The following is a 20,874-nucleotide window of genomic DNA, read 5'->3' as shown; positions in this document are numbered from 1 at the left end:
CCTTTCGTTCTCAACAGATCTTTCAGAAGATTTAACATGTCTACATCATACATAATTTTTGTGTTTCATTGATCTATTCTGGGGTTTTTTTTGAGATGAGACATGAGCTTATTTTACTTATTTTTTTAAATTTTTTGACATTCAGTATTATTTTATATAAATTTCAGGTATGGCCATAGTGGCTAGACATTTACATAATTTAAGAAGTGATCCCCCTGACTAGTCTAGTACCCACCTCGCACAATCATATGACATAGTTATTGTCATATTATTGACTGTATTCTCTATGCTACTTTACATTCCCATGACTATTTTGTAGCTGCCAGTTTGTACTTCTTCCTCCCTTCACCTTTTTACTCAGCCCCTCAACCCCCTCCCATCCATCACCCCAATAAATCTAGTACCCATCTGACACTGTGCATAGTTATTACAGTATTGGCTCTTTTCCTTATGCTATACCCTAAATCCCCATGACTACTTTGTAACCACCAATTTGTACCAGAATTTTAGAAAATTCTGAAGAGTTGGGAGGTATGGCAGTGCATTTTTACCTTTTGCCTTAGTATATTAGCTATTTATTGCTACATGAGGAGTGTCAAAATCTGTCCCAGTAGCGTGATGTAAAAGCATACCTCATTCATTCGTGAAATACTGAATGAGCACCTTCTATAGGCCAACACTGTTCTAGAATCTGGAGATTCATGGGTGAACAAAACAAAGAGCCCTGCCCTCACAGAGCTTCCAGGCTAGTGGAGGAAACTGATAAGAAACAAACATAATAAATGAATGAATCACATAGCAAGTACAAGGTGATAAGCCCTAGAGAGAAAAAAAAGGTGCAGCAGGGTGAGGGAGTCAGGAGTGCTGGGAAGGTTTCCAGGGCACCCTTACTCACAACAGATTTGAGCTAACCCTCATGGAGGTGAGGGCCTGAGCCCAACAGATTTCAGGAGATGAGCATCCGAGGCAGAGATGAATGAGTGACACAAGTGTAGTTGTAGGTAGTTGCTAAAAACAAGGGCTGGCAGGCTAGGCTGCCTGGCTTTCAATCCAACTTCTGCCACTTTCTAGCCATTTGGCTTTTAGCAGCTATTCCCCACCCCCAAGCCCATGTTTTGCTTTCCTAGTCTATAAAATGGGAATTATGACAAGCCAGGGTACGGCAAACTACTGCTTTGAGACAAATTCTACCTACGCAGCCACATTCATTTAAGTATTGGCTGCTTTCACACTACAATGGCAGAGTTGGGTTTGGCAGAGACTTTCCGGCCTGCAAAGCTGAAAATATTTATTATCTGACCTTTTACAGAAAAAGTTTGCTGCCCCCTGGACTAGAGTAAAAGTAAAGGCACATGTACGATTAGGATTTGCCTTTGGGATCAACATTTTCCTCCTCTCCTAAGGTTTTGTTTCGCTGAGCAACATTTCAAAGAGCCTGTAAAGAAGTCACATAGTAAGAATTGGGAATATTGGAAAGTATGTAAAAGCTAGCGTTAAATAGATGTGCTTCCCTGCAAATGGCCTGTTCATCTGGATTACTGATAAACCAAAGAAGTAGAAATGAACATTGTCAAACTCAGTGCTATGCTAAGGCATTCAAAAAACAAACAAATACCACTCACATCTTATTTCCAGTGGAAAGAACCTTTCCAATGGTTAGCACAGAGGGGATACAGTCACACAGTGGAAGTCCCCAAAGGCACAAATGTCAGAACAAAAGGCCAATTCCATTTCTGTGTATCCCTAGTTGAATTGTGGACTTGTCTACCAGCCACCAATCTTATTCTCAGTGTTAAGCTTCACTTGGCTCTTGGGTGGGGAAGAGGTAAAACAGCCTGCATAGATCCCAGGGGTGTGGAAAACAGAAACACTTGCAAGAATGAGAAACGTCTTAATGACAGGGCCAGCAGATGATGGTTTTGCTTGTCTTTCTACAGTTAAATTTAGTTCACTGAAATCAGAACAACAGACCTCTGGAGATGGATTGGGCCTTGAAGACAATGCTAACGTTTATAGATGGCTCCACTCCCTGCTAGTTACTGTTCTACGCCCTTTATTTATATTAACTCATTTAATTCTTACAACAACCCTAAGGACTGTTACTATTATTAGCTCCATATTTCAGATGAGGAAACCTAGGCCGGGGTCCTAAGTAACTTGTCAAAATCGCACATCTAGTAAGTGGCAGAGTTGAGATTTGCAGGCTCCAGAATCTAGACCTAGCACCTCTATTTGTATTTCATCACTTCTCATGACAGATCCAATCAAACCCCTGCCTTTATAAAGGAAAAACAACCAAGGTCTAAAGAAGTTAGGTGACGCCTGCAGTAGGGACCTGGGACGTAAGGGACACAGTCTGCCTTTTTCACCGCTGAGTCTTTCATTATGAGATATACCCTCATAATAAAGTAAGCCAGACAGTGTTTCAAAATCTAGAAGCTTAAACTTTCCCTCTTCTGTAAAACAGAGCACATTAGATTTATTATTAGCCTTATCTAATATCTGATTGTTCTCCAAAGCCCATATTTATCATAGCCACAGCAACTGAAATCTTGGTTCAAGTAGTGCAGCAGGAAAGACAAGCCAGTTTACCCTTTCAGACCTCCAAACAGCCGGTGCTGAATCTTTTGCAGACACCAGTCCAATGCTGCTGTTCCGTTTCGGCACGGCACACTCCTTCCTGCTGCAGTTTGCTCATTTCAAGTTGCTCCAACATTATCCATCAAACTAAAAATAACATTCTCATAAATCTCTATTGGCACAGGCAGTACTTAGCTGTCACACATCTCAGACGATGATCAATCTACTTTTCTTCCCAAATCACAAGATACATGTGAAGAATCACAACATTTTATCACAATAATCTTCTCAAACAGAAGTATACGTAGAGATATTTATGTTGCTTACCCATGGATTACATTCGGCGTCTTTGCTGGCCTCTCTAATTTAACTGAACTAGGCTTGTAGTAGGAACTTGAGTCTGTTTAAAAGAAATGTTTCTTGGTGAAAAATGCACCTTGAAATGGCAGATTACATCGAGTGTCTGAGAAATGGCCCAGCTGGCATAGCTGTGACTCTCACGACCCCTTTTGTTGCCAGAGACCTCCGCTACCTTGAGTCCTGGGACCGAAAAAATGCAGTCTTTTCATCAGACCATTGAGAAGTTCTTGTCCCTTCAGAAAGGAGGCAGGTTTTGTCACTGAGTGTGTGCGTGCGTGCGTGTGTGTGTGTGTGTGTAAGAGAGTGTTGGGGGAGGCACAAAAAGAATGTAAAGAAAATGAGACTGGATTTCCTGCTTTTTATTTTAATAAGACTATTTTGAAGAGATATTCTGGAATTAAGAAAGGATTCCTCAAAAAAAAAAAAAAAACCAAAAAACTGCCTTCCCACAGGGATCTGCAAATGGTAATTGGATTGTAACTGTGCAAACTGTCCTTATTAGGAATCAACCAAAGAATGCTGGAAGGCTCGGGTAAAACCCCTGAGAGCATGATAGAGCACATAGGGTGCTTTCTTTGTTTAGGACAAATTCTCAATTGTTAAATTACATTTTAAAACCACCGACTTCATTTTTCTAATATTAGCAAAAAAACATTAAAAAACAAAAAGGTTTTCATCTCTTTTATATTGCAGCACAACACATGCTCTGAATTTTATGCTCTTTGTGGAACAATAGTCCTTGAGAAGTTGTTCATTTCCTGAACAGAGAGTGTGGAGGTCAGAGTGGATGTAATAACCACGTGGCCATGTTTAAGAGGGTGCAGGTGGGGGTCGGGGTGGTGGGGAGAGATCCATGAAGAGCAGAGAGAAAAGGAAAGATTAAAAACACACCCGATCACTAATTACCTCCATGTATTCCATGGCACGGAACCAAAAACAACTAAAAAAGACATGTTTGTTTTCCAGTCGATATGAAGTTATAGTTTTCTCGTGGTCTCAAGTGAATTCCAACAAAAGAATCACTGTGATTATAACTGACAAACTGAGAAACAATTTCATGGAAGATTTCACTGACTCAAAATTTAGGGACTCAGTACGTTTTTTACTAGGATTCCATAAGCTTCATCATCACTCCATGTAAGCCACACATAGCTTCTGTTTGCTGCCTGGTATTTATTTAGCAAGAGGAAGGCATTTAAAAACAACAAAATAAGTCAGATGGTTTTTTTTTTAAACTAGAATAATTATACTTAACGAGAAATTCAGAGTAAAAATTCACCGTTACTGCATAAACCTCCACTTCCCCACACCCCAAATTCAGACATTGAAAATAGTCATGATTCCAGCAGAGAAAGAATGTGGTTCACGTATTCTGGATACTCATTAATGGAATTTAGACCCTCATTAAAATGATGTAATATAATATCCCACATGGAATTGATAAGTGTGCAATTCATTTGTCATTGTTAAGCAAATGATCTTTTAGTTTTTTTAACAGATGAACTCAACGTGCAGTGTTCGCTGAGTGCTTACTAAGAGTCAGACATTGTTCTAAGCATTTTATGGGCATTGATTCATGTAACCACTAAAAGAATTAGAAAAAGTGGGTTTCATTATTATCCCCACAAGTTCGAGAGGTTAAGTAATTTGCCCAAAGATTCACAGCTTGTAAGGAATGCAGCCATGATCCCAACAACTATGAGGCTTACAAACTGACTAGAGGACAAAGTCACAGTCCACTGTCAGCACTAGTCGGAGCCATGTCGTAAGTGTCCAAGGCTAGAAATAGACACAGCGACTTAATCAGAACGATGACCTAAGACTGGAGTGACCTGTTAAATCAGTCATTTAATGGAGACAAGCACTGTCAGGTCAATGAGTGTGTCATAAGCAGGTGACTATTTCCTTAAGTGAATAATCTCAAATAATCTCAAGAGACAATGTCTTGTGAAACTCCTAGTCTGTTTTAAGAGTAGAACCAAGTCAGGTCTGGAAAGGAAACAAGGAAATAATAGAGTAGTTGTGTATGTTTGGCATTCTTTGGAAAAATGCATTCAAGCCAGAAAAACAAAGGGTGAAGATAAGGAATCTTCTTTAAGATTTAAATATCAACTCTTTAAGTAGAACTAATAAGAGCCCCAAAAGTCACTAAAACTGCCTTAGAAATAGAGCAATGAAAAGGTCTAATTCACAATTTTGCTCACCAGAAAAAAGGCCAGGAACACAAGAGTCATCCTTTACCCATAACTCTTCGATAGCCAAGGATACCAAGCAACAATTTACAGCCTCAGAATCTATGCCATTAAGCATCCACTCTACTTTCTTGACTCCGATTTGGGATTATTTCTATTCATATCATTGGAGCACAGCTGTCCCACCAATCATGGATAATATGAAGGACTGACAATTACGTTCACGAACTCATCCTAGAAAAAGTACTACCGTGTTTCCCCGAAAATAAGCCCTAGCCAGACAATCAGCTCTAATGCGTCTTTTGGAGTAAAAATTAATGTAAGACCTGGTCTTATTTTACTATAATATAAGACCAGGGCTTATATAATATAACATAATGCAATATAACATAATACCCAGTTTTATATAATATAATACAATATAAGACCGGGTCTTATATTAATTTTTGCTCTAAAGGACACTTTAGAGCTGATTGCCTGGCTAGGTCTCATTTTGGGGGAAACATGGTAAGTACCTCATTGCTGAATATCACTATGGTCACCTTTGAAGTACTCCCCTTGGGAAGCTATGCACCGATGCCAGCGCCTAATCCACCCTTCAAAGCAATTTTTGGAAGTCTTTTTCTGGAATGGCCATCAGAGCTGTCGTCGTATTACCCTTGATGTCCTGAATGTCATCAAATGTCTTTCTTTCAATATTTCCTTTCTCTTCGGGTAAAGAATGAAGTCACTGGGGGCCAGATCAGGTGAGGAGGGAGGGTGTTCCGATACAGATATTTGTTTACTGGCTAAAAACTCCCTCACAGACAGTGCCGTGTGAGCTGGTGCATTGTCGTGATGCAAGAGCCGTGAATTGTTGGCAAAAAGTTTAGGTCGTCTAACTTTTTCATGCGGCCTTTTCAGCACTTCAAATAGTAAACTTGGTTAACTGTGTGTCCAGTTGGTACAAATTCATAATGAATAATCCCTCTGACATCAAAAAAGGTTAGGAACATCGTTACAACAAGTTCAGGAACTTAATTGTCAGACCTCGTAATACAATGAGTGAGGAAAAACTTGTATGGTGAGATTTGGGGATGTATGTGATATAGCAACTAAACTTACCTTCCTTAACTTCCTTTGTACACACAGATAACAAATCAAAACCGTCTAAATCTGGACTCCTAGCCCCTGGAACCTCTCCTGTACTTCTCCCCACTGAACCACATGGCAGCTCATTCCTTCACTTTCTACGTTTTCACGTGGAAAGATAATAGCTGATCAACTGGATAGTGAAGTAAAAAATACTCTTTATCAATCCCTTTGCACAACATGTAGAAAGTTTTTTTTACGAACAAGAAGATAAATATATGTTTAATGACATCTCTCAGGTTATAAGTAATATTCAGAACCAAGTGATGCTTTTATCTTTCAGAATTATGACTTAATCTGATACAATGGCACAGTGAAATTTCATCTGATTACATTCACTACCAATATACCTTTTGTTGATCCAATTAACCTCTTTTGACCAGTCCACAGAATTGGCACTTAAGGTCTTAATATTTTTTCTGACTCCACATAAGCAATGCAAATCACAGAGGACATTTTAGTCCTTTTGCCACCTTAAAAAGCACCGCAAAAATGTGATATCCTTCAGTTTAATCAGCAGACTCTACCTGTGGATTACTCAGAATTTCCAGAGGTGAAGTGACAAGTGCAGGCATAGAAGGAGACTTCTGCATTCCCTTGTTGCTGCCATTTGCTTCCTTAACTGTAACTCTCTGTCCTCTCCCCACCCCAGCACTTGACCTTGGTCTAATTTCTAGCATCTTCCAGCTGCTACTATGACCCCTTTGCAGGGAGAGTAACTTTTAGATCATTCAGATCTAAAAACCTTCCATCAGAGCAAAGTATTAGGTAACTAGGGAGATACTTAAGGCCACAAATCTGAAATACGCAAAGACAATACAGAACATCTCACATTCAGTTAGTGCTCGCTGCCTCCATGAATACTTGCTATACTCGAGGAGACAGGTACTAGGATTACCCCCATTTTGTAGACAAGAAAACCAAGAGATAGGGAGCTTAAATAACTTGCCCAAAGTCACACAATGAGGGCGTAAGGAGTTCAAACCCAAGCAGTGTGTTTCCAAATGCAATGGGTTTTAATCCTTAGGCTACATCACAGCATGTACCTGGGAGACATTTGGTAAATGCATGGAGGGTAGCTGAGTGTCCAAAGCCCTCTGGGATAAAGACACAGAAATGTGTGCAAACAGAGGCAATGCAGCAGGAGGAAACAGAACAGGAAGCTGTGGGCCAATTAGCTCTGAGAGGAAGGGAAGGAACTGGTGTTTGTTTGCAGGAAAGAGGAACACGCATTTTAAAAAACCTCCCAAATGCCATATCCTTTACAAGTAGAAATATGCACGCTAAATTTTGGGGTAGATGTGTAAAATGATGAAAGGGATGTTTTAGGAAAGATGAATGAGGCAGAGTGGTGCAGAACACGTAGGAAAGGGATAGATAGTGAGAGGAAACAAACATTGAGGTCTATCTACACGGGAGGCCCCATGTGTGACATCAACTGACACAAAGGGACTTTCGACAGCAATAAAATAAGTGGCCCTTAGGAATGCTTTTTTTAAAGAGAGTCCCTCAATTTTTCAATTAATCTGGATCCCCAGAGAGTCAGGTCTAAAATTATAGTTGGAGAAATACCTTCGGAGGTAGAGTGAGAAATTCACATCTCATTTTATGTGTTGGGGAGGGTAGACCTAGAAAAGATCATTCTCTTCTGGTTCTCATAGAGATATGTAGAAATGACGTCACTGGTCTTAATATACTGCAGAAGACAGTATTTCTTTTGTGGACTGCTCCTTCTACCCACATCGTGAGGAAAACTGAGTTATAAGGATGGATGCTGCAGGTTTCATCCAACAAGGACACTCAGGTAAGAGGACACTCACTATGGGTAAAATGTCATGTGAACTCTCTGTGGAGCAGGTCACTTATTCAGATATGGGCAGATTCAATGCTCACTAAACAAGATTATCTAAAAGACACAGGGATGTCTTTCATATATATATATATATATATATATATATATATATATATATATATATATATATATATATATGGTCACGGGATGTAAAGTACAGCATAGAGAATATAGTCAATGGGACTGTAATAGCTGTGTACGGGGTCAGAGGGGTAGTAGGTTTGGTGGAATTATCACTTTGTGAGGGGTGTAAATGTCTAATCATTATGTTGTTTTGTGCACCTGAAACTAATATAAAAACAGTAAATTTAGAAAAATAAAACATAAATAAATAAAAGACACAGGGATGCTGAAGAAATGTGCCCCTCAAACTGGAGAACTCAATCCCAAATCAGATATCTACAACAAGCAGGAAATAAAGCAACCCTTAAGGATAGATGTGTATCATATTTAGGAGATGGAAAACTCTCTACTGACAAAATTTTAGGCAAAACAAAGTAGGCAACGACAACAAAAAATACTAAAGTGAATTCCGTTCCACTTTCTCATTTCAATGCTACATTTGACGTTTTGTTTCATAGATTGCACTTTGCAAAAATCTCTCAGTGAGGTTGTCTTCTAATAGAAAAACAACTTCCTAAAAATTAAATTAAATTTAATAAAATTATTACCTTAATGAACTAATTTTGAGTATCACCAAATATGTGAACACCAATCACCTCTAATTTGTTGCCAAAAATGTGGGCTATTGACAATAAGCCTCTCAGTTTCCATTTAAGGTTATTTATCTTATTAAACTCTTTTAATAGGTAGTTCAAAATTGGCATGAACAACCTAAGCAGCAAAAGGAAACTTACACATTTTCAATCAAAGGCTGGTTTCACTCACTTAACCTTTACTTGTAGATCAAGTGAGCAAGCAAGCTGTTTTAAATAAAAATATATGCATTATTATTAAAGTCTAGCTTTAATAATATTCGCTTCAAAAGCAACATTAGTTCAGATGCAAGTGGTGATAAATTTTAGAACAAACTCTGTAAGGCACAATAGTTCTTTAACCTGGTTACACATTAGAATTACTTTAAAAAAGAAAGAATCACCTGGTGACATTTTCAAAAATGCTCATGCTCACACCTGCCTCCAGACAGTGAGGTCCAACAGAGTTGTCTATGACGATGGAAATTCTTTTCACCTGTACTGTCTGATGTGCTCACCTGCCATTCAAGACGGATGAGTGCTTGAGATGTGGCTGGTGAAACAGAATCACTGAATTTCTAATGTTATTTACTCTTCATTGATTTGAACACAAATAGCCACGTTAGTTAGTGGCTATTGTATTCCACAGCACCGGTACACATCAAATCAGTTAGACTCTTCAGGTTTGGGGCTCAGGCACTGGTAGATTCACAAAGCTTTCCAGAGGATTCGAATGTGCAGCCCAGGACGAGGACTACCATGGCTTGGGGTTAAGCAACCTGTCAGGGGTAACCAATTCCTTGCACTTTTTCCATAAAGCATTACTTTTCTCCGAATTCCACAAAGCATTCGCCATGCACCTTTGCCTGTCTCCATCCTCCCTCCACTCGTCCTTTCTCTCAACCGCCCTCCCCCCACATTCCCATGTGATAGGTAAACTATCTATATATTCCTTCATTCACTCACCCTGCCAGATTTCTCCCATACCAAGGGCAGAACTTATCCTTTTCTCTTTCACTAGCAGCAGAAATAAAATTGAATAATGCTACGAAGATTGAGACTTGGAACCCCAAACTTGTGCACCCATAATTTAAAATTCTTTTTCACCTTTCACAGGCTTGATCCTGATGTTACTTTCTATGATTTCATCCAGATGTTTCTTTCTATGATTTCCGCTGGGGGCGGGATGGGGAATATTTCTAATGGCAGCACAGTCAAGCACCTACGGTCTTTGGGACAGTGTCCTAAGCAGGACTCGTGTGCTCATTGGCAGCTGCTCCTTTAGAATGGGACACGGTGTTAATGCACAATTCTTGCGGGGAGGGCTCTGTGGCCTTACCGCCTGGCTCTGAATTTCAGCTCAGTCTGCATCTAACTATTCTAAGCCTCAATGACCTGCTCTGTAAAGTGGAGATAACAATAGTTCTGTCGGGAGGATGGAGCTATGCAAAATGAGTAAGACGTGCTACACACACTTTCTCCCAGACCCAGATTTTCATATTCCCCAATGTCCGGCACAGTTTCGTGGAGAGTCAAGCAAACAGCAGGGCACACTTTTCAGGATGAAGTCAAGGAATTCATAAAAGTGTGTTCCAAGCACATGATTCATTAATGTGGCTCTATGAAGACCATTGATAAATGGTTACAAGGAAAAAAATAATATGCTAATGTGATTTTTTTAAACTACTGAACTTATTTATTTTAATGAGTCTTCATTTTTACTGACTTCCAGTCCACCAGCTAATATGAATGGGACAAAGAATTGTGTGCTAATAAACAGAGATAAATATTTGTTAAATGGTAAGACTCAGAATTCCAGAGTTCAGCGATATCAACATAAAGAGCACACTGTACAATGTTTAGGCACATAATCAGTTGGTCGACCTTTTGGTAATCCCAATTGCCGTAGCCTAACAACATGCTTCAGTGTTGTTTTCACTCACAGGCACTAATGGTTTACGTTCACATTTTCTGCACTGAGTTTTGCTGCCTTGTACCTTGTTAAATATCTGTCTGAGGGTAGAAAAACAATTGTAATGTACGAAAATGTAACATAACCCATTAGCACCATGAGAGTTTGTGGTCAACACGACAATTAATGGTAAGGATTGTTCATCAGTGACTCAACAGCACAGATAAGATAAGCTGGGAGCTATGCTTCTTCCCCAGGGAATTTAGATATGTGAGGAATCACTCACATTTCTTGTGGGTGTAACTAAGTACCCATCATTATTCCTAGCCCTAATTATGTACTCCCTGCTTTAGTCATTAAACAATTTTATGAAGTAAGGGTCATTAACATGGACCCATTTCACAGACGAAGTAATCAAACATTGGGAGGTTAAGTAACTTGTTTAAGGAAACAGACTGCAAGTGACAGAGCTGGGATTCAAACTCATGAGCCGCAAGCCAAGATTTTGGGGTCTTAACCACTACTGTGTGCTACCTGCCTGTGGGGCCATAACTTTCTCTCAAGGAATGGCAAAGTCTGACTCAAGAAAGTACATCAGAATGGCTGGAATTTGAGGTAGCTTTGGGGTCACCTCAAATCCCCTCTCCTTTAGTTTTCCTACAAAGTAAAATTCTGAAGTTTCTAAGTGATGTATTATCAGGAATGAATGACATCTGATACATCCACCAGGCATGACTTGATCATGAGGTGACAGATGTTGCTCCAGAGCAGGGGTGGACAAACGACAGCCCCAGCCATATCCAGCCCCCTGCTTGCTTTTGTAAACCGAGCCCAGCCAGGCTCATTCCGTCTCGTCTAGGGCTGCATCCTGATACAACGGCAGTGTTAAGTGATTGAACTAAAGATGTATGACTCCCAACACTGATAATATTTACGATCTGGCCCTTCACAGAAAAAGTTTGCTGAGCCTGTGGTGGACCCCCTGAAATCATCAGACATGTGACACAGGAAATGACAGTTTCATGGAGCCTTTCGCTATTTCAAGCAGCAAAGGAACCACATCTTTTTACGACAATCATTAAAGCATGTATAAATGTATGAACAGATGGGTCTCCAGAGATCGCTCCATAGCTTATTTTTCCTTTACGTTTCTTTTAATGCCCCAATGACCTAGACACTTGAGGTGTGTAGGAAATCACTCGCGATTTCTAATTGAGGGACTGGGTGGGGGGTGGGGAGAAGAGGACTGGGAATGTTTAAAAGTCAATTATTTTCCCAGAAAACTCTAATTCCATAGGTTATCTTCCTTCCTGTGTAACCATCACACCCACCTCCCCACGCCTCACGTTTCAGCTATTTTCTTCACTCTTATTTACACATTGGAAATCTATTTGATTCTCTACATCTGTGCCTTTCCTCCCCAGCTAGACTGTACATTCTGGAAGGACCGACCCAGCAATTAGAAGGAATAGCACTTGCATTTTGTACTTTTGCATATTTTTTGGTTAAAAGAAAGCTTTGGGGAAACTTAACTCTGCGTCTATACAGAAAAGCATTTGTGTATATTAGCATGGAAACAAGACCAGCACATAATATTTATATTTAGGACATATGTTCTAAAGAAGCTAAAATCACTTCCAGTAAAAATGAAAAAAAAAATCTCGCTTCCGGGCTCTTACTGTTAAGTGTCAAAACACGTAAAAGGGTCAACTGAACAGAGAAAAATAAATTAGCGAAATGACACAAAATGCCAGGTATGACATAAAAATAAACTATCTGCACTTAGTGGTAGAGATCTGATTTTTTTAGTTGCCACTTTTCAGGCAATTTTCCAGAAATGTTTTCTTTCCAATATACTACTTTTAAAATAATAAATTAAAAAGTGTTTCAGAGACCTGGCCAAACACTTTGGCTTTGATGTAAGGAAAATACTGCTTCCTCTGAGCAATGAAACATACAGAAACTGAAGTTTAAAAAATAAATTATGAAGCTGTCTAAAATCAACGACAAAGAAAGAATCCTCAAGGCAGCCAGGGAAAAGAAGACGGTAACCTACAAAGGAAAGCCCATTAGATTATCATCAGATTTTTCAGCAGAAACTCTACAAGTCAGGAGGGAGTGGAACCAAATATTCAAACTATTGAAAGAGAGAAATTATGAGCCAAGAATAATATATCCAGCAAAGATATCCTTTAGATATGAAGGAGGAATAAAGACCTTTCCAGACATAGAGAAGCTGAGAGAATTTTCTAACACAAGACCTGCACTACAGGAAATACTAAAGGAGGCTATTCGACCACCATGAACAGGGACAATTTGCAGCAACCAAAACATAAAAATGGGGAGAGTAAAGGCCTGAACCGGAATATAGGAATGGAGAAAGTAAGAGTGCTGAAGAAAATGGAATACTCTAAATATCAAACTTTCTTTTACATAAACTTAAGGGTAAACACTCAAAAAAAAAATCCAGAACTGAAATATGTACTGTAATAAAAGAAGAAACAGAGGGAAACATCATAGAATACCACCACACAGAAATAATAGACAACAACAAAAAGCCAAAGAAACAATGGAGACACAGCCTTACCAGAAAACTAAAGATAGAATGACAGGAAATCCTCACATATCAATAATCACCCTACATGTAAATGGAATGAACTCACCAATAAAAAGGCACAGAGTAGCAGATTGGATCAAAAAACTAAACCCAACCATATGCTGTCTCCAAGAGACACATCTCAGCTACAAGGACAAACATAGACTCAAAGTGAAAGGGTCGAAATTGACGCTCCAAGCAAATGGTACCCAAAGAAAATCAGGTGTAGCCATAATGATATCAGATGAAACAGACTTCAGGGTGAAAAAGATAACAAGAGACAAAGATGGACATTTCATAATGGTAAAGGGGACTATACAACAAGAAGACATAACAGTCATCAATATTTATGGCTCCAAACAGGGAGCACCGAAATATACCAAGCAACTACTAACAGAACTAAAGGGAGAGATTGACCAAAACACAATTATACTAGGGGACTTAAATACATCATTGACAGCTATAGATAGATCATCCAAACAGAAAATAAATAACGAAATAGCAGCCCTAAATGACACATTAGATGAAATGGACATAATTGATATATATAGAGCACTTCATCCTAAAACATCAGACTATAAATTCTTTTCTAGTGTACATGGAACATTCTCAAGGATAGACCATATATTGGGACATAAAATCAGCCTAAGCAAATTTAAGAAGATTGAAATCATACCAAGCATATTCTCTGATCACAAAGTTTTGAAATTGGATATCAACTGCAAAAAGAAAGCAGGAAAAAACACAAATACATGGAGATTAAACAACATACTTTTAAAGAATGACTGGGTCAAAGAAGAAATTAGAGGAGAGATCAAAAGATACATAGAAACAAATGACAATGAAAATACATCCTACCAAAATTTTTGGGATGCAGCAAAAGCAGTTTTAAGAGGGAAATTTATATCATTACAGGCCTATCCTAAGAAACAAGAAAAATCCCAAATAAATAACCTCATGTTACACCTTAAAGAACTAGAAAAAGAAGAACAAGTGACACCCAAGGTCAGCAGAAGAAAGGAAATAACAAAAATCAGAGCAGAACTAAATGAAATAGAGAACAAAAAGACAATAGAAAAGAATTAATGTGACAAAGAGCTGGTTCTTTGAAAAAATTAACAAAATCGACAAACCCTTGTCTAGACTCACTAAGATAAAAAGAGAGAAGACACTAATTAACAAAATCAGAAATGAAAAAGGGGAAGTTATCACAGACACCACAGAAATACAAAGGAGCATGCAAGAATACTATGAAGGACTATATGCTACCAAATTCAATAACCTAGAAGAAATGGACAAGTTCTTAGAAACATATAGCCTTCCAAGGCTGAACCATGAAGAACTGGAAAATCTAGACAGACCAATCACCAGTAAAGAAATTGAATCAGTCCTCCAAAACCTTCCCAAAATCAAGAGTCCTGGACCAAATGGCTTCACTAGTGAATTCTACCAAGCCTTCAAAGAGGCTCTGATACCAATCCTGCTCAAACTCTTCCAAAATATTGAAGAAGAGACAGTACTCCCTAACTCATTTTATGAGGCCAACATTACCCTGATACCAAAACCTGGTAAGGACAACACAAAAAAAGAAAACTACAGACCAATATCTCTGATGAATACAGATGCAAAAATCCTAGACAAAATTCTAGCAAATCGAATACAACAATGCATTAAAAGGATTATTCATCACGACCAAGTGGGGTTCATCCCCGAGGCACAATGATGGTTCAACATCCACAAATCCATCAATGTGATACATCACATAAACAAAATAAAGGAAAACAATCACATGATTCTATCAATTGATGCAGAAAAGGCATTTGACAAGATACAACATCCATTTATGATTAAAACACTTAATAAAATAGAAATAGAAGGAAACAACCTTAACATAATAAAGGCAATATATGACAAACCCTCAGCTAATCTCATAATTAATGGTGAAAAACTGAAGCCCTTTGTTCTATGTTCAGGAACACGACAGGGCTGTCCCCTATCACCTCTGCTTTTCAACATAGTGTTGGAAGTCCTGGCCAGAGCAATCAGGCAAGAGAAATAAATAAAAGGCATCCAAATTGGTAATGAAGAAGTTAAATTATCATTCTTTGCAGATGACATGATGCTATATATAGAAAACCCTAAAGACTCCACCAAAAAGCTATTAGAAACAATCAACGAATACAGTAAAGTTGCCGGCTACAAAACCAACGTACAAAAATCAATTGCATTCTTATATACTAACAATGAAATCTCAGAAAAAGAAATACAAAAACCAATTCCTTTTGCAATTGCAGCAAAAAGTATAAAATACCTAGGAATAAACTTAACCAAGGATATGAAGGACCTATATGCTGAAAACTATAAGACATTTTTGAAAGAAATTGAAGAAGACACAAAGTATGGAAAGACATTCCATGCTCATGGATTGGAAGAATCAATATAGTTAAAATGGCCATATTACCCAAAGCAATATACAGATTTAATGCAATCCCCATCAAAATCCCAATGGCATTTTTCAAAGAAATAGAACAAAAAATCATCAGATTTGTTTGGAACCACAAAAGACCTTGAATAGCCAAAGCAATCTTAAGAAAAAAGAACAATACTGGAGGTATCACACTTCCTGACTTTAGCTTGTACTACAGGGCTACAATAATCAAAACAGCATGGTACTGGCAGAAAAACAGACACGTAGACCAATGAAATAGAATTGAGAACCCAGACACAAAATCACAAAAATATGGACAGATAATTTTTGACAAAGAAGCTAAAAACATACAATGGAAGAAAGACAGCCTCTTCAATAAATGGTGTTGGGAGAATTGGATAGCCACGTGCAAAGGAATGAAACTGAACTGCTATCTGTCACCATGTACCAAAATTAATTCAAAATGGATCAAAGACTTAAGCATAAGACCTGACACAATAAACTGCATAGAAGAAAACATAGGTACTAAACTTATGGACCTTGGGTTCAAAGAGCATTTTATGAATTTGACTCCAAAGGCAATGGAAGTAAAAGCTAAAATAAACGAATGGGACTATATGAAACTTAAAAGCTTCTGCACAGCAAAAGAAACCATTGACAAAATAAAGAGGCAACCAACTGAATGGGAGAAGATATTTGCAAACAGTGCCTCTGATAAGGGGCTAATATCCAAAATATACAAGGAACTCATGAAACTCAACAACAAAAAACAAACAAGCCAATTGAAAAATGGGCATAGGACCTGAAGAGACAATTCTCCAAAGAGGATATGCAAATGGCAAATAGACATATGAAAAAATGCTCAACATCACTAATCATCAGAGAAATGCAAATAAAAACCACAATGAGATATCATCTCACCCCAGTCAGAATGGCTATCATCAACAAGACAAATAGTCACAAGTGTTGGAGAGGCTGTGGAGAAAAAGGAACCCTCATACACTGTTGGTGGGAATGCAGACTGGTGCAGCCGTTATGGAAGGCAGTGTGGAGGTTCCTCAAAAAATTACAAATAGAATTTTCATATGACCCAGCAATCCCTCTCCTGGGTATCTACCCAAAATATCTGAAAACTTTTATACATAAAGACACGTGTGCTGCAATGTTCATTGCAGCTTTGTTTACGGTGGCCACGACAGGGAAACAACCAAAATGTCATTTGATAGATGAATGGATAAAGAAGTTGTGGTATATATACACAATGGAATACTATTCGGCGGTAAGAAAAGATGATATAGGAACATTTGTGACAACATGGATGGATCTTGAAATGATCATGCTAAGTGAAATAAGTCAGAAAAAGCAGAGAACCCTATGATTTCACTGATATGTGGTATATAAACCAAAAACAACAAAAGAACAAGAGAAACAAATGAGAAACAAAAACTCATAGACACAGACAATAGTTTAGTGGTTACCAGAGGGTAAGGGGGTGGGGGTGGGAGATGAGGGTAAGGGGGATCAAATATATGGTGATGGAAGGAGAACTGACTCTGGGTGGTGAACACACAATGGGATTTATAGATGATGTAATACAGACTTGTACACCTGAAATCTATGTAATTTCACTAACAATTGTCACCCCAATAAATTAAAAAAATAAATAAATTATAGTAAAATACATCAGGAGCTTGGAGAGTTATAACTAATGGGTGCATTTTTAATAGACTTTAATTTTAAAGCAGTTTCATGTTTGCAGCAAACTTGAGTAGAAGGTACAGAGATTTGCCATGTATCCCCTGCCCCCACACGAACACAACCTACCCCACTGTCAACATCTCCACCGGAGGGGTGACTCTCTTATAACTGATAAACCTACACTGACATGTCATAGTCACCCAAAGTCCACGGCTTACATTAGGGTCAGTCTTGGTGTTGTACATTCTATGGGTTTGGATAAGTGCATAATGACAGGTCCCCACCATTCCAGTGTCACACATATTTATTTCACTTCCCCAAACACCCTCTGTGCTCCATCTGTTCATACCTTTCTCCCCCCAACCACTGATCTGTTCACCATCTCCATAGTTCTGCCTTTTCCAGAATGTCATAGAGTTGGAGTCATACAGCAGGTAGCCTTTTCAGACTGGCTTCTCTCACTTAGTAACATGCATTTAAGATTCCTCCAAATCTTTTCATGGCTTGATAGCTCATTTATTTTGATAGTGCTGAATAATATTCCATTGTCTGGTAGGACCACAGTTTATTTATCCCTTCACCTACTGAAGGATATTCTTGGTTGCTTCCAAGTTTTGGTAATTATGAATAAATAGTCACATGCAGATTTTTATGTAGACACAAGTTTTCAACTCCTTTGGGTAACTACGAAGGAGTGTGACTGCTGGATCTTATTGTAAGAGCATATATATATATATATATATATATATATATATATATATATACTCACATACATACATACATATATATATATATAGTTTTGTAGAAACAGCCAAACTGTCTTCCAAAGTGGCTGCACCATTTTGTCTTCTCACCAGCAGTATATGAGAGTTCCTGTTACTCCACATCCTCAGCAGCACTTGCTGTAGTCAGTGTTCTGGATTTGGGCCATTCTAGTAGGTGTGTTGTGGTACCCTGTTTCCCTGAAAAGAAGACCTAGCCGGACAATCAGCTCTAATGCATCTTTTGGAGCAAAAATTGATATTAAGACTTGGTATTTATTATATTATTATATTATGTTATATTATACCCAGTATTATATTATACTCGGCATTATATATGATATGATATGATATGATATGATGTGATATGATATGATATGATATTATATTAAACCTGGTATTATTATATTATATCATATCATATCATATCATATCATATCATATCATATCATATATTATATTATAAGACCAGGTTTTATTTGACCCGGTCTTATAGTAAAATAAGACCGGGTCTTATATTAATTTTTGCTCTAAAATATGCATTAGAGCTGATGGTCCAGGTAGGTCTTATTTTCGGGGAAACACAGTATCTCATTGTTGTTTTAATTTACATTTTCCTGATCATATATTATGTGGAGCATCTTTTCATATGCTTATTTGTCATCTGTATATCTTCTTTGGTGACATATCTGTTAGAGTCTTTGGCTCATATTTTATCAGGTTATTTGTTTTCTTATTGTTGAATTTTAAGAATTCTTTGTATATTTTGGACAACAGTCCTTTGTCAGACGAGTTTTTTGCAAATATTTTCTCCCTGTCTGTGACTTATCTTCTCATTCACTTGACATTGTCTTTTCACTGAGCAGACGTTTTTAATTTTAATGAAGTCCAACTTATCAATTATTTCTTTTGTGGTTCATGCCTTTGGCATTGTATCTAGAAAATCATCGCCTGGATTTTCTACTGTTATCATGTAGGACTTTTATAGTTTTGCATTTTACAGTTAGGTCTGTGACTCATTCTGAGTTAATTTCCATGAAAGATATAAGGTCTATGTCTAGATTCATTTTTTTATATGGATGTCCACTTGTTCCAGCACCATTTGTTGAAAAGACTATATTTGCTCCATTGTATTCCTTTTGCTCCTTTATCACAGATCAGTTGATTATATTTATATGGGTTTATTTCTGGGCTCTCTAGTCTATTTCATTGATTTATTTGTCTATTCTCTTGCTAATACCACACTGTCTTAATGACTGTCATTTTATATTATTTCTTGAAGTCAGGTAGTGTCAATCTTCCAACCTAATTCTTCTCCTTCAATACTGTGTTGCTATTTTGGCTCTTTTGCTTCCTCGTATAAACTTTAGAATAAGTTTGCCAATCTCCACAAAATAACTTGCTGGGATTTTGATAGGGATTGCCTTGAATCTGTAGATCAAGTGAGAAGAACTGACATCTTGACAATATTGAGTCTTCCTATTCATGAATGTAGAATGACTCTCCACTTATTTAGCTCTTCTTTGTTTTCATTCATCAGAGTGTTGTACTTTTCCTTATATAGCTGTTGTACATATTTTGTTACATTTATACCTAAGTATTTTATTTGGGGTGTTGTTAATATAAATGGTATTGTGGTTTTAATTTCAAATTCTACTTGTTCATTGCTGATACATAAGAAAGCCTTTGACTTTTGTATATTAACCTTGTATCCTACAACCTTGCTATAATTGCTTATTATTAACTCCAGGAGTTAAGTTAACTCCAGGTCTTATTTTTGGGGAAACAGGGTAGGAGTGAAATTGCTGGATCATATGATAACTCTATAAATAGCTAAACAAAAACAATAACAAAAACTCGAAATGAGGCCAAACACCAAGATTTAAAAATATTTTCAGTGCAAAACTCATTTTCCACCTCATTCCTCTCATGTGAGATAAAATATCAACAAGTACGAGCAAGCCTATATAATGTTTCCACTTCATACAAATGGGCCGCTGGAGCTTTCAGCGAGCTGTGAGAAAGAACATAATCCTTCAGTTTTTCTTTTCACAAACTGATGATGATGAGTAGTCTGAAAAGTTTAAATGTTTGTAGTGTTTGCTTTTTTTAAAAAAAAAGAAATTGAGCCAGGTAATGGATATACAAAAAAAGAGCAAATAAGGGAATATAGTCAATGGTATTGTAATAGTTATGTACGCTGTCAGAGGGGTAGTAGACTTGGGGGGGATTATCACTGTGTGAGGGGTGTAAATGTCTAATCATTACGTTGTTTTATACACCTGAAACTAATATAAAAACAGAGCAAATAAACTCTCTTAATCCCTTTATGTTCATATTTTAATTCCAAAGACTAGTAGTTGATACCGAGCCTGGTAATTTTACATGTTAAAATAAAGTACAGTTCAGAGCCTAGTTTCTTTCCAGGAGATATTCTCGTCTGTATCAGGAGAGAAGCTAAAAATAAAATGCTGCACAGAACAGTCAGTAGCCGTGTTTTAATTACTCTTGTGTTCTTTTATTTTATTGCTTTTCGGGTGAGGTTGAAAGACAGTCACTACTGTGCGAGTTGACCAGAACCAGATAAGTAAGAAACATCACAAGAGCGTCTTTCTGGCTCTACAGAATATCATTCCACGCCCTCCAGTGTTGGGAAATGGAAAGCCACT

At 37.8% G+C, this 20,874-nt stretch overlaps 1 protein-coding gene across 3 annotated transcripts in view; it reads right to left on the bottom strand.

The window, feature by feature from the left end:
- ARHGAP6 (Rho GTPase activating protein 6) overlaps window positions 1–20,874 on the bottom strand; it is a 489,998-nt gene that overhangs the window by 94,728 nt on the left and 374,396 nt on the right. Inside the window, exon 1 of one of the 3 annotated variants that reach the window (XM_081042161.1) lies at window positions 2,908–2,991. The exons of the other annotated variants lie outside the window; for them this stretch is intronic. The gene's annotated coding sequence lies outside the window, so the exon portion shown is untranslated. Of the gene's footprint in view, window positions 1–2,907; window positions 2,992–20,874 lie in introns of those variants that run through there. 3 annotated transcript variants of the gene reach the window in all.

Source organism: Rhinolophus hipposideros (genome assembly GCF_964194185.1).
Source record: "Rhinolophus hipposideros genome assembly, chromosome: X".
Lineage (NCBI taxonomy): Eukaryota > Metazoa > Chordata > Mammalia > Chiroptera > Rhinolophidae > Rhinolophus > Rhinolophus hipposideros.
Note: the sequence above shows the minus strand (reverse complement) of the source record. Positions and strands in the feature narration are given on the sequence as shown.